This window comes from Habropoda laboriosa, unplaced genomic scaffold (genome assembly GCF_001263275.1).
Source record: "Habropoda laboriosa isolate 0110345459 unplaced genomic scaffold, ASM126327v1 scaffold72, whole genome shotgun sequence".
NCBI lineage: Eukaryota > Metazoa > Arthropoda > Insecta > Hymenoptera > Apidae > Habropoda > Habropoda laboriosa.
In genome coordinates this window covers 1178558-1189799 of record NW_017100188.1, presented here as the reverse complement: position 1 = coordinate 1189799, position 11242 = coordinate 1178558, and positions in this window count along the sequence as shown.

The following is an 11242-nucleotide window of genomic DNA, read 5'->3' as shown; positions in this document are numbered from 1 at the left end:
TCAGGCTCACCGTTTGGGTACACCCTCGCTTTCCTTCGAGCGGCTCGAACGGAGGAACACATTGGTCGCCATACTATTTCTTCAAATTTTCGGGTAAACTGCTTTTCCGACTATTCACAATTTCTCTGAGAAATTTTCGTTCTTTGCCGGTATAACGCAGCGCGTTCTTCGCTGATTTATTAGCGGTTCGAAGAAGACAAACGTAGGAAGGTTTCGAAATGATATACTCTAAGCTAGGACCTTTCGATGGGGAATTTTATCTTCGGTACTAGTTTCGCGAAGGATCTTCTGATTTTTTTGAAGGAAGATTAGCGTTTGATGGGAAAAATTGGTATAGAGAGATGCTCCTTTGCGAGGAACTTTCGGATTAACGGTGTATTCATGAGAACCCTTTGATCTTCAATGTTTACTAGAAGTGTAGTATTTCGAAGATGATGTTCTTGTAAATTATACCGCATTTATAAAATGTAGAGCACATTTGCGTTAATAGTTGATGCATTTATAGGCAATGTTCCTAATGCTACTGATAAATGAGCCACATTAAGTCAAAGTGACTCACTCCATAAAATATAATATATTAAATTTGTTTTATTTATGAAAAATTGTGCTTTGATATTAAAATTGGAAGAATATGAAAAAGTGGAGTTACTCAATTTGGTTTCTGAGTGGCTCAAATAAGAACATTGAAGAATCAGAGGGATGACTTTTGAGTTTCTAAGTGCTTTGAATTAACAACGATGCAATATTGAACAAACTTTTCACAAGAAGATAACCATAAAAGAGGCAACAAGTTGGAGTTCATAGGCAGATTATAAGGATATATTCTAGGGGATCGAAATACTATTGAGGAAAATGAGATCTACTTTAACAGAAAGTCCTGCAAACCTATCACCTTGCGCCACTCGACTTAAAACTCCCCTGGACCATGGAATTCGAGTTGTCTGAAAAGAAATCCTTCCTCAGCCTTTAAACCCGACCTACAATGTGTCCTGTTACTCTATCCTCAACTTTGCACAGAGCTGAGACTCTTTCAACTTGGCAAACACTTTTCCAACTATGTATATAAGATAAATATTCTATCGGCAGGTTGGTGTGAAAGTTCGTCTTTCTAAATTGAAACTTGTGAATCTCTGCAATATTGCTCAATAATTTAATGATTATTTAGAAAGATGGCTATTTAAACGTAACTTAAATATTTTTTAATTTGGCTCGAACTCAATCCTCGTAAAGAGCATTGCTTAATGCTCTTTTAATATAGCTTTCTTAAATTTCAAATATACAAGAAAAATCCAATAATTTAATGATTATTTAAACTTAACTTCTTTTTGAATTTGGTTCAAGTTCGACTCTCACAAAAGAAAAGTTTCACTAATTATACGCTGCACAGTAATTTAATAAAGGATACAAGAAAATGTTGAACTTGCCTGAAATCTTACTTCAACTCCAGAATCACGAGAACAATTGACAAAAATCAGAAATTACGGAATGCAATATCGAAGTACCATGGACAATCCAGTTCACTCTCATGTCCCTCTATTCCCAGCTACTTCAAAACAGCCTTATCCATGTTTACGCGGCCCAGCAGCACTATTCCCGCCTCAAAACCGTATTCTATTCCTCCTCTCAGTTCCATTACTCCGTGTACATCCTTTCAGGAGAAAAAACACCCCTCAGAGTTCGCCAATAGCATTCTTAACGTGGTCTGTCACGGGGGTTGTAGAAGCCAGCGCGCTCTCGTGATTTCTGAAAATTGCACAGTCCACTCAGACCCTATTCCTCCAGCAGTGAAGATCCCCATTCTGACCTGCAAGCTACGTTTAAGCGATCTTAGACGATTCGAAATGGCTTCTAAGAATGTCCATTTCGATTTCGAAATATTTGATTCCAAGTCGAATTTTGTTCTCTCCTCGTTCTTCTCATTTCATCCCTCTATTCTTTCTTTCACGATAAACGTACGTAATCCAAGGTGTCTTACTCGAAGTCAGACATAAAACAGACGTATCTGACGGGGAAAATTTAATAGACAGAAACATTTATCAATACAGACTCTAGATTCTAGAGCACAGCGCCTTACGATGAGACATTTCTACGAATTTGCGCTCTATAGACCCCAGAATTCCATATCGTACGAAAGAAAATTATTCCACAATACAAAGAAAATCCAATTTATTTTAAATAAAAGAAACACCGTAGAATAATACCTACAAGAATTTTCCAACATTTCATACGCCACATTCGCGCACTTTAAGTAAGCTTAAAAAAGTTCTCATCCGCAAAGGGTTAACTAATTCACGCAAAGTTATTCCCAGATTCCTTTCATTTTACGAGAAGAAGAACTGACACGTCGAGTATATTCGCGCACTTTAAGTACGCTTAAAAAACTTCACGTCCGCAGAGTGTTTCAAACTAATTCCACGCGGAAGTTAATTCGGCGTGCGAGTACGCGTGAACCACTTCGAAGTATTCAAAGTAGCACGGAGTCCGGTACACCGAGCCTCTTCCAGGGAGCTTCAGGTATTCAAAGTAGCCTCCGTAACCTTCAGGGTCAGCGACCTGTGACGTAAGTTATAGGGGCAGTCCGGACATAACGGGGTTGGAATGGACGAGGCTAGGCGGCCGGGATTAAACTCGCCTCCCGTGCACGATGCCGCTGATAGCGAACACTTTATGTATTACGATAACTGCCGGTGCACCGTGGGTCACGGAGGCTGCGCTTAAATTCTCGACGCGTCGATGTCCCTTCCGTCGCGAGACCCGCGGAATTTCGGATCGGGGGGGGGGTGAAAGCCAGCCGCCGGATGAACGAGCATCGCAATTGCGGACAATTCGGGAAAAGTGAACTCGACTGTTGTGTGCAATTGCACTTCCTCCCCTTTTCTTTTTCTCATTGGTCAAAAGTATTGAGATATTTGCCAAGAATTTTATTGGTTCAATGAGATTCGTTTTGTAAGTAAGAAAGTTTCTACTGAGGGATACCCCGTGGGGAAGTTTAAAATTGGTTTGATGCAGATTAAGGGTGAAAAAGAAAATGTAAATTCTTGAGGAAGTTTCAATTGTAATCTGCAATTTTGGCGTGTCAGTGGTCTAAGGATGTTTATACAATTGTGAAGTGTTAAAGTGTGCAAAATATTCGAGTGATTACGCTAGATCGAATTTGTTAGTTTCTATGGTAGTAACTACAGTAGAGTAATTTGGTGCTATATTGGAGTTTCTGTATTAGTAACTTTATTAAAGTAACTGCAATGTAATTATATTAGTAGCTATGTTAGATTAACTATAGAGTAACTACATTAAAGTATCTGCAAAGTCACTATATTGGTGGCTATATTAGAGTAACTATATTAAAGTATCTGCAGAGTAATTATATTGGTGGCTATATTAGAGTAACTATAGAGTAACAACATTAAAGTAACTGCAGAGTCACTATATTAGTGGCCATATTAGAGTAACTACATTAAAGTAACTGCAGAGTAACTATATTGCTGGCTAAATTAGAATAACTATATTAGTAATAACATATGTATATATTTTTTTCCTAATTTGCTAATAACTATATTAGATCTACATCAGAGTAACTATATAAATATATTTATTAGAATCTGTTAAAACGTGTAAATAAAGCACAATCCACAGATGTGCAGTCAGTGAGATTGTAAGGTTATATTTCGATATACCTATATATTAGTGTAAAATATTTCATGTCTTAATGTAAACCATTTGTAACACCCTGTGCATTGTACACTGTAAACATACGACAGATAGAATTTTAATTCTACTTATTGCCTCGGAGAAACTTCATATTTTCCATGCTACAAAAACCATGAAATTGTTGAAATAACAAAAATATCACAAGATCACGAATACTCGAAATAAAATTTCCAAATCGGTGCAGCTTGATCATCTAAACACTCGAGCTTACCCATCCTCCACTCGTTAAACCTAAATTACTATAATTAGTCGTCGTCAGTTTCATAAAACCGAAGTTTCTTATTCAAACTTACTTAAACTTATCCAAACTTATTATCATCTCTCCCGAATTCCCGACGAAAATTTCTAAAGCTAGGAGGCTATCGATTAAAGCTCCTAATTATTTGCTAAATAATCACCCATCAGCGTTTCATTGTAATCTTTAACATTCTTACCGCACTACACACAAACTTTCCACTCGCTGGTGAAATTAGATAACCAGACGAAAGTAAGTATTTCCTAAAAAGACTCGATGTAACTCGCCAAAATGAATTGAATAAGAATCGAAACTTTCACCACGGCTAACTAAAAGTGAATTCCCTGTTTCGTTACTTATATATATATGTATATCACTGGTAGTCCCCTTCCGGTCGAACATCTAATTTCGCAGCTACCTTACTTGTATACACATAGGATGGCCTTTGAAAATAAAATTACACAGTGGCAGGAGTTTTCAACCGGTGACAGTACACTCGTTCCGTGTCCTCGGAAGTAGCAGTTTCTGTATCTGCAGAGGCCACACGCAATGGCGCAGCAGCCATCACCGTGCAATAATAATAATCGTAAATAACGGTCGTAAAGGATCGTCCAAGATAATGGACGACGCTAACTTCGTCGAAAGTGTATCCTGATAGAAGGGAACGAACTGTGAATCGTTGGGGGGGAAATGAGAATAAACGACGGAGACAGAGGTTGCAGGGGTGAATGGAGGAGGAGGGAAATCGAGCTGGAACCGATAGACGAGATTATAAATCCCGGCGGGTAATTGCAAATGAAGGGATGACATAAATCCTCTATTATTTGTGATAATCGTGGAACGATAGTCGCGAATACTACACCGTCGTAAATCATCGGTGTTGTGTTATCTCTATCTCGATATTTAATCGACAACTTTTACGATCGCTACGGAAGTGTATCCCTCTATTGGCACTGACCACTCTTTGTATTGAGTATTGACTGTGTGTATTGAGGTTTAAGATACTGGATCACTCGAATTCGGATTTTTCTGTGTTCTGTGAATCCTAGTATTCCTGGAAACACTCCTCAAATTTTTAAATTTCTCTTGAAGTTCTTTAAAGCTTTACATTTTTTTTAAAATTTACTTCTTACATTGCACTATCCCTTGAATTGGAGAATTCGAAGGATCCAATAATCCTTGGGTTCTAGTATATTTCACACTCTCGAACCCTCGGATCTTAAGATTTCTCAAATCCCAATACTATCCAAATTTTTAACCTTCCAATACCTGATATTCGTTTCATCTATTTCCTAAATTACAACATATTTTTCTCACACTTTTAGTAAGTCTTGGATCTCAAGATACCTCGAACCTCAATATTACCCATTTTTTAACTTTCCAAATTCTGGTATTAATTTTTCAAATTACAACATATTTTTCTCACACTCTCAATAATCTTTGGATCCTAAGATTCCTCGAACCTCAATATTACCCAATTTTTAACTTTCAAAATTCTCATATTTATTTTCGAAATTACAATATTTCTCACACCCCAAGTAATCCTTGGATCCTAAGGTCCCTCAAATCCCAATAATATTCAAATTCAACATTCCAAACCTCATATTTATTTCACAAATTTCAAAATATCTTCCTTACACCTCAAATAATCCTGAGATCCCAGAATTCCCAGAATCTCAAAATGAACCAAATTCTCACCCTCCTCAAATCCTACCATTCCTCAAAGGTCAGTCAGATAGTTCACTCCAATTTTCTTTTGCAAAATCTCCAATGAACCCAACTCATAACTCACACCAACCTACATAATCCACTTACTCATTCAGCTAATTCATCCAATCTTCTCCGCTGAATATCCCTGTTCATAAAATTCAAAATGCTCATCCAGGAAATGCCTCATCACCGAGAGCCTTAAAGGAACGCGGCACGAGCGCATGATCGTGAAACGACTCGCGTAAAGACGGCGCAATAACGTTAATGCTCACAGCATCGTCTGAAAGGTGATCTACGCGAAGCCGCGTGAATCCACACCGACTTCCGGTCGCAGGCTAAGCTCGACCACGTGTATCACGGAGAAGAACGAGCACCTGGGCCGAGTTTATCCGGTCTCCGTAGATTATGGCCGAGCAATATTCGCGTGGAACTCGAGGATAGCCATTGATCGCCGTCGTTGAAAGGGACGGCCGACTCGAACACGAGTATCCTACATGCAGGGTGTTTCTAAACATGCGAAACCTACTTCAGCAATAGACAAAGGACACGAAAAAAAAATGTAGAAAATTCACGTGAGCAGCATAATTTTTCAGGGTGGATTTTAATTAATAGTCACTTGTTTAGAATTATTAATCTATTAGAAAGGCGTAAGTGACGTAGACTGCGTCAAAAAGGAGAAAAAACACGGTGTATTCGACATAATTATCAGAAAAATTCGGGAATAATCAGGAAGGAGAATCTTCAAAGTAGTTCAATTTAAGTTTAATCCTTCCCCGATGACGCGTCGTAAGAGAAGTGTTACAGTTTCTTTTTCTGACAGTCGTAAGGAAACGACATTTTCAGTCAGAAATGCTGTATACGTGGTATGGACTCTATGAGCGTCGAAAAATTTACGAGGGACGGCGAGACATCGACGTCCACGCGTCTAAAAGTATTTTACGCCCCGTGACGTTATTTATAACTTCGTAACTCGGTGTGTCTGTCGTGGCTCGATATGTAGTTACAGTTCATGTATAGACTGAATAATGCTTATTTCGTATCGATCTTCGTGGAGAAAGAAGACTTCGTGGATGAAAGGAAGGAGCCAGTTTGGAAATTATGAATTCGGTGGGAAATTATTAGTATCGTCAGCGAGAATTACGAGTTCAAATTTATCAGAGGAGATATTCATTTTCCAGATATTATACGTAATTCTATAGAACTCTTGCAGTTTGCGGTCAAAGATTTTTGATTAAATGCGAGAAGTAAATGCAGTGTAATTTTGTATCGTATAGAGAGTAAACTTAATTTCACGCGAAATAGCATTTTACATCTCCAAATTGCAGGACAAACAGAATGTAAATTAGTGGAAATTTTATTTACCTTAAAATTTGCTTGCAAGTGGAAGGTAAATTAAAATTTTTCGGAAAATCACAACCTACTGTCAATTTGTAATTCGTAACAAAGAAAACTTTCTTTGCTAACTAAGAAAACATTGAACTGGAAAATTTGGCCCCATTTTTTGTAACAATTAGCGTAGAATAGCAATTTATTTACATTTATAGTATACTTGGTCCGATAACTTTTGCATTTTTCTACATCATCTAAATGCACCAAAACAGAAAAATTTGTAGAATAACTTTTTCAGATTTATGGCACACTTGGCGCAATAATTTCTTCAATTTTCTTCATCTTCTAAATGAACAAAAAGAAAATTTCTTTGATTTTTAACCACGCGAAATTTCTACCTGAAATGAAAGGGATGCTGATCGAGGACTCGAACGAGGTTATCTGACGATCTTAATGAGATTAACTGTTGCATAATTAAGGCAGGTCCAGCGTGAAAGCGTGGACACCGTAATTTTCCTGGACCCTGTTGCGTGCACTCGTCACACGTGGACACTTTTCTGAGTGCATATTCAGCGGACAGTGAAAGTAATGTCGTGAAAATTGGGAGTGAAATTACAAATACATCTATTAACTTGATATTTGTCAGACGAGCGACGCGGAAGTCAATAGGAACGTGACAGAGGAAAATAATTTTCATTCCCCCTGTTGTAATTAGCCTCATTCTCTCAAAGCATGTTCTACTTAATGACGGCGATGATGAAGCAACAAGAAGCTTCCTACAATTTCACGTTACGCCGAGTAACGTGATCTTTGAGGCAATGTAGGATACGTCGTTAACTACGGTAACTACCTTTTGATGCGGAAATTCGGAGAATCTTGGAAGTTTTCAGGAAAATTCGACAATTTTATAGTTTTAAATCACTCATTTTATTTCGATTATATATTAGAGGAAATGGGCTAGTTGAAGTATTGAATCATGTTAGGTGCTTCGCCCTATTGAAAATAGGATGAAACTACGATTTATGAAGAAAGTAAGTGTTGCGGAGGAGATAGTGACCTGCATTTATTTTGTTTACGTGTTGGGTTGCAAAACGTGTCATTTCTCTTATTTCGCTTTTTAAAACATATTTCAGGTAAGTTCGTTTTATTTTTTCAGCAATAATTTATAAAACTAAGAATACTACATTGCTGGTGTCACATGCGTAACAGACGTCGCTTGGGTTGTTCGGCCGTACTGACGAGCCGAACAATACATCGGTATTCCCGATAGACCAGCACGTCCAAAAAAAAAAGCGAGGACTTAGCCGGCAAATAGCCCATATTTAGACCACTTTTCTAAAAATGAAGTTTTTCCCTTTTATTTTCAATATATAATTTGCAACATACATTTTCATTTCATATCATATAGCAAACACGTTATTGACACATATTCAAGTGTTATATGCCAAAAATCATCCACAGGTTTGACAATAAATTTTGAAATAAAAGTGCTAGCCCATATTTAGACCTTTTCTATTAAAATATGTAAAAGAAATTCTTACTTCCTCCTTAAAGATAAATAAATTATTCTCAAAATTCTTGAAAGCCAACAATAATAATAAAAATAAACTCATAAAATCTGTCAACAAACAATATGTTTTTACCATTCATGTATCCCTAAAATCGATAAAACTTCTGTGTATGATATCACAAATGCAAAATTTTAGATAAAGAAAAGACTTCACCACCAAACAAACTGCTCTCAATTATGACTCTATGAAGGAATGTCCATTCATTCTCAGGCACTAAGTTTCAATTATGAAAATTCAAATATCAATATGTGAATTAGAAATTCATCAAATAATACCAATTATTCCATCAAACTGAACAATTCAATTTTATTGCCAATTTTACCCATCAGTTGGCCATATTTTCACACGAAGCAAGATCAAAGCGCTTGAAAAAAGTACATTAAGCAATATATCGATCAGATCTATTCTGTAGGAACACCAGAAACGAAACGAACCCAGAACGTTCTGCCAATTAACGAGACAATACCTGTTCGCTCACGATTCGACAATTCGCCAGTGTTGCAGGTGCGATGTGCGATACACCTGTGATAGAATGCTCATGCGATCGAGCGTTTCGACCTCTCGAGGGGCTGACGAACCAGCGACGGATATGTGCTCCGTTTTACGAGTCCTTTTATTGCAACAGTTTGGCGTACACTCGAAAAAAGAGGAAAAAAGAGAACTAAATAAATAGAATAAAATAAAAAGTAGAAAACATGTGACGAAGAGACGAGTCAGTGTCCACTTGAATTCGGCAAATTGACCAGCTGATGCCAGGCGTTGTTATACCAGGAAAACGTTTCCCCGCTGTAAGTGCCACAGTGTGCTAAAGATATTTGCCTTGATCCGGGAAAATGGCCACTGTTTTAGGAAGGGATTAGAGCTATTAACCATAATTCACCTATGGCCACTGAAACGCTGGAACTGTTTTGTTAGGCATGTAAGAATCGGTGCATATCCTAGCTTTTCTTCTTTCTTATAACTACGAAAATGGAATTTGGAATTTTGAAAATACATTCCTCGAGAATTTTGATCAAATTTACAAATTACCGATGTCGTAAATTTGACAGTATATCGTAGATAAAGTGAAATAAAAATTTACAAATAAAATAGAAATTACAAATCACGAGATAACTGCTTTTCGCTAAAAATTGAGACTGTACTTCGATTAGTTCACTTCAAAAATTGCGGAAGTGACGAAAATCGAATTACAAAAGAAGCCAGCATAAATATCCGAAGAAATGATTTCTCACTCTAAACATAACGTCAATTAAATCATCAATTAATTACCACGTCATACAGTCTCGTTAATCTTTCTCTTCACTCACAAGATATCGAGTTAAATACAGAGTCGATGGATTTTCCAAATCTACCAAATTTTCTCATTTCAACGAAATATCAGCGGAGAAAAATATTCAGCCGAATATTTCCCGATTTTCTCACGTTGCTTTGTCGATCGAACACTGGAAATTGCAGGAACGAGCACAGAGGTGTATCGCGCGTAACCGGAAGCCGCCTTCGCAACGGCGATATCCATTTCAATATCACTTGGGGCGTAACGGGTACGCCACGCCCGCGGCGCAACAGGGAATTTGAAATAATTAAATTCGTAACGTTTAGCCGTGTTTCCGGAGGCGGAATTGTAGGGCGGGTCTCGACAGAAACGTTAATGAAGAACTTGTGAAGTTATTTGAAGAACTTTCGAATGACGTATGCCCGCCCGGTGTGTAATTAAATTTAATCCCGTCGCAACAACTTTTAATGCCACGTTAATATCACGCGTGTACCGCCCGCCCTCCTCAACTTCCGGCGCCGTCGCTTCTAACGATCGTCCCGTCGACGACACGTGAACGAAACATTTTTTTCGAGTTCCGAGTGACTTTCAAAGTGGAGCGCGATTCCTTTCTTTTTTTTTTCCCTTTTCAGTTTATAAAATGAACGGTTTAAAGTGGTTGCAATTTCTGATAACTTGATAATTCGCAAAGGGAAAAATGAAATTACGACTTGCCGATTCGCGTTTAATTATAGAACGTTCTCTTTTTCTCTTTTCTTGATAACTGTTTCAAGTTTTGGAGTTATTCTTGTTTTGTTGCATAAAATTGAATGGACGCGAAGTAGAGATGAACGAAAAGTGGCAGTAACTGTGAAAGATAATTACCGAGGACATTTGAGAAACTTCGTGACATTTATTAACTTGAAAAGTACAAACTTCGCAGTCGTTACGGGAAAGATAGCTATACAACGTTGCACGTCAAAGGATGAAGACGAAATGTTACTTTCCTACAGATAGTAGAAATATTTTTCAAGAGCAAGACGTATATTTGAAGTATGCAAATTTAGCGGCGAATATCAAGGAAAAATTGTCAGCGCCGAAAGGAAAACGAAGAAATTAAATAGAGACCTATAGCAGGATTTCCCTGGTAAGAAGTTTCGAAAGCACCGAAATTAATCTGAAAATTTATGCACCCACCGTAATAGATTATTACGTGCAATGCAACACGGCAATTTACACGCCAGCAAAAACAACGCGTAATTAAAAAGAAACAAGATGAATTATAGAAGCGGAGGCGAAGCCCCAAAAGCACTTGCAAAGATTTGTGAAGAGAAATTTCCTTGGAAAATACGGTGCATCGTTCCGATACGACGCACAAAGGGAGACGAAACAGCAGGTTCGCTCGCACGTAATATTTTTCGCTTATTTATCGTCGAA